Below are 4,906 nucleotides of genomic sequence, written 5' to 3' on the forward strand. Positions count from 1 at the left end.
CATAGATAAACAATAAGAGAGTGGAAAAGATAAATGAAAATAAATTTTAATCATAATTCTAATGTTCGTAGATGAAAAAAGGAAAGAGAAATATTGAAAAAAAAAAAAGAAGAAGACATATTACTATTACCACTACTACTACTATTATTATTATTAAAATCTCCTATAATCTTGTGATTAATGAGAGACAATTTTTGAGATTTTATATCAGTACTTTCTATTTAAAAGTTAATACCCTAAAAGTCTCTAGAAATCATTAAAATTTGAATACCCCAAAATTTATAGAGACTTCTACAAAATTTTAATTGAATACACCGTAACTTTTAAAAACTTTTTAAAAGTTTGTAAAAGTATCAATTGAATACACCAATATTTTTATAAAGTTTCAAAAAATCTACATTGAATACTCCTAAACTTTTTAATCTCAAAAAGTTACCAAAACTCTCAATTGTATACGCCCCCTAAGTGTATTTCTTGTCCACCAAAAACTAAGAAAATTCAATGCATGAAGAGAGAGATTTCCCAAGCACCAAGAATGTGAAATTGAAATCATCTACTTGAAATTCAAAGAACACCCAAAACAGTACATATTGGTGGCTGCAGAAGAACAACTCTAATATGATGATCCTAAATGCATCACTACACCATCTAAAAACATGGTTGATGATTCTATGAAACTTGGCAAACCAAAGCATTACAAGTGAATGTAAATATAAAATGAAGAATAGAAGCGATGCACCAATGCATGCTCAATAGCTTTACTAAATCGACAAGACCAACAATGCCGACCGATAATAAAAATGCTGCAATATTTATAATACATAAAAGCGAAGATCAAACTAAAACTGGAGTACAGCATCCATAGTTATATCTAGAAAAATTCCAGATAATATAATATGAACTACATACTTAGCAAAAATAATCGGGACCGAGTCAGCTGATATACAGAATCTAAAGCTACGCTACACAAGATTTCGAAAGTAGAAATATCCCCCTAAAGTTCATAGACGACGTAAACAACTTATATTTTTTCCAGTCCCTTAGACTTTCTCTCCTCACACTACATGGTACAAGATCGAAATCTATTCCACAGACTTCAATCATCTTCTCGCATCTACATTTGTAAAGTAAGGCTTCTAATAAGTGTATTTTATACACTTTTTCGGGCCTAAAATAGAGATATTTTGTTGTTCTTTTGATAAAATATATTCTAAATTGTTGTATTTTATGTTAGATAGGTAAAACTCAAATGTTGAAAGAGGAATTGAGAGAGAAGCGAAAATTGATGAAAAATGACAAAGTCCAAAGTTTGAGGACCAAATTGCAAAATTCAGTAATTGATTCGGACCATAAGACAATACTTTGAATATTGCTATGAGGCAATTGGATGCAACTAGAAGTTAAAAAGGAATGGAATATGATCAAAACATTATCACAAAATCAATTTCAAATCGTACAAGTTCTGTTACAGATTTTTATCCAAAAATTGAATCCCATTTTTGGCATAGTAAATGCTCGAATTAGAAAAGTTCTACTTCTATCAGAGTCGTAGTCCTTTAAGTTAGATTTTCAACGCATTTTGAATGCCTTAATCGGATATATCGGGAGAGAATTATGACCAAAATACTGACGACTGTATGAATATAAAGAAAAAAAACATGCGAGCCCGAAAGGCAGCTTTCCTTGATCGATTGGAACTTTTTTGGAAAACAATTTGGATGTCATTTTCTACTCATACAAATACCTAACAACAGAAAACATATTAGATGCTACTCATATACATTTCATACTACAATATTCCATCAATTTTCATTAGCTTTGGTCGGTAAATAGTCGACTGTTAAAAGAAAATAAAACACTCGGAATAAGCTAAAATTTAAATTTCATATTGTACCCAAGAATTTGATTATTTACAATTTGGCCCAAATTTTAAATAAATTTTGTCCAAAAAGTTAATATAGTGTAAAGGTCCACCCGCACCCGCACCAAATCGGATCGGACTCGGACACGGGCACGTGCTCGTACTCGTGCCGTGCCGTGCCGAGCCGGCCAGCGCATGTGGGTTTATGACTGAACCCAATAGGATATAGGTCTTCCCCCTTCCAAAGACTATTGGTACCCCTTGGGGCCCAAACCCAATTCCAAACTTCCACCTTATAAACCACACCAAAGTTTCCTAACTTTTCGAACACGGGCACGTGCTCGTGCCGTGCCGTGCCGAGCCGAGCCGGCCGGCCGGTCAGACGGCAGGGCGCGCGTGTGGGTTTATGATCGAACCCAATAGGATATAGGTCTTCCCCCTTCCAAAAACTATTGGTACCCCTTGGGGCCCAAACCCAATTCCAAACTTCCACCTTATATACCACACCAAAGCTTCCTAACTTTCCTATGTGGGATAAGTGTTTGGAAAATCAAATTCTTCCATAATCCTTAGTTTATGTGAGTTACTTTAACACTTAATATTTCATTCAATTTTAAATGGTTTTTGATAAATAAATATATCACGTTAATCATCTCGAGGAGTAGAACATGAATATGCTAGGTCCTGTATTAATTAAAAGGTGGGTCCTACTGAAATTTGGGCTCAAAGTTGACCCATTAACCATTTTTTTTCAACAATCCCCCACATGAATGAAATATGTTAGCCTTATTTCAAACGATAACATCTGATATGTTTTTCAAAGAAAAAATTGAAGAAGACTGCATCGGGATAAGTAGTCAATGACTTTGAACTTTTCCTAGTAAAATCTATCGAAATTCCTTAGCCAATCAGTAGCAAGTTGCTTTGAACAGTCAGCCATTTATGGAAATCTAGACAATAGAAGTCACATAGTTTTCTTCGAACACAGTTGGTTCTCACGTTTGTGTCCATTTTGGCCTTGGACACCTCCTGGTTCATGAGTGGTTTTTAGAGAATTCATATTCACCTAATTCTCTTAGAAGCGGCCCCTTCTCACTCACATAGATGATTTCCACAAAGAGCATTCTGCTATACTCCACTTGAACGAATCAAGATATAGAAATCATTAAAAGCGTATCTTAACCTATTTCGTGGCAGCTGGGCACTGGCTCATCATAGGAATGGGTAGAAGTAAAATCTTCCCAGTGCATACTAAGTTTTTCACAGTTCGGTTGTCCCATTGAACCTAGATCTTGGGATCTCCAGTCAACTAGGTTGGGTTGCCACCATGGAAATTTTTTATTATTTTATTAGTTTTAATCCCATCCCCTTCGATGAACTTTCGACTTGCTCTCTTGTTAAACTTTTAGTTAGCGGATTCGAAATATTCTCTTTTGATTTCACATACTCTATAGAGATAATGCCTGTAGAGAGTAATTGTCTAACAGTATTGTGTCTACAACGTATATGTCGAGATTTACCGTTGTACATTACATTTTGTGCCCTACCAATTGTTGATTGACTATCGCAATGGATACATATAGCAGGCACAAATTTTTCCAACATGGAATATCTTCTAGAAAGTTTCGTAGCCATTCGGCTTCTTCTCCAGCTTTGTCTAATGCAATGAATTCAGATTCCATTGTTGATCTAGCTATACATGTTTGTTTTGAAGATTTCCATGATATTGCAGCACCTCCAAGTGTAAAGACATATCCACTTGTTGATTTGGAGTCTTTAGTATCTGATATCCAATTTGCATCATAATATCCTTCAAGTACTGCTGGATATCTCGAATAGTGCAATCCAAAATTTTGGGTATGTTTTAAATACCGTAAAACTCTAACAATAGCCTTCCAATGATCAGTGCTTGGATTACTTGTATATCGACTTAGCCTACTAATTGAATAGGCAATATCAGGTCGAGTGCAATTCATGACATACATTAAACTGCCAATGATACGAGAGTATTCCAATTGAGACTTACTATCTCCAGTATTGGAAACAAGATGCATACTAACATCCATAGGTGTTTTCATAGGAATAATATTATATTTCTTGAATTTATCAAGAATCTTCTCAATGTAGTGTGATTGAGATAATATGAGACCATCAGATGTTCTAGAAATTTTAATTCCTACTATAACATCGGCCACACCCAAATCCTTCATTTCAAATTTACTTGTTAGCATCCTTTTTGTAGTTTGAATTATGGTATCATTGTTACCCATAATCAACATGTCATCTACATATAAACATACTATGACATATCCATTTGGAGTGTTCTTGACATAAACACACTTGTCACACTCGTTAATTTTGAAACCATTTGACATCATAACCATATCAATTTTTTCATGCCATTTCTTAGGAGTTTGCTTTAATCCATATAGTGATTTAACAAGTCGATTTGTAGTTTGAATTATGGTATCATTGTTACCCATAATCAACATGTCATCTACATATAAACATACTATGACATATCCATTTGGAGTGTTCTTGACATAAACACACTTGTCACACTCGTTAATTTTGAAACCATTTGACATCATAACCATATCAATTTTTTCATGCCATTTCTTAGGAGTTTGCTTTAATCCATATAGTGATTTAACAAGTCGACACACTTTCTTTTCTTGTCCTGAGGCCACAAATCCTTCAGGTTGCTCCATATAAATTTCTTCATCTAATTCCCCATTCAAAAATGTCGTTTTAACATCCATTTGATGTATATCCAAATCATTCAATGCTGCTATTGCAATAAACATACGTATGGATGTGATTCTTGTCACAGGAGAGTAGGTATCGAAATAATCAAGACCTTCTTTTTGCTTATAGCCTTTAGCGACAAGTCTTGCTTTATATTTGTCAATTGATCCATCTACTTTCATTTTCCTTTTGAAAATTCATTTACATCCCAAAGGCTTATTACCGAGAGGGAGGTCTACTAATTCTCAAGTATGATTTTATAGTATGGATTCAATTTCACTATGAACAGCTTCTTTC

The sequence above is a fragment of the Olea europaea genome, unplaced genomic scaffold (genome assembly GCF_002742605.1).
Source record: "Olea europaea var. sylvestris unplaced genomic scaffold, O_europaea_v1 scaffold722, whole genome shotgun sequence".
Lineage (NCBI taxonomy): Eukaryota > Viridiplantae > Streptophyta > Magnoliopsida > Lamiales > Oleaceae > Olea > Olea europaea.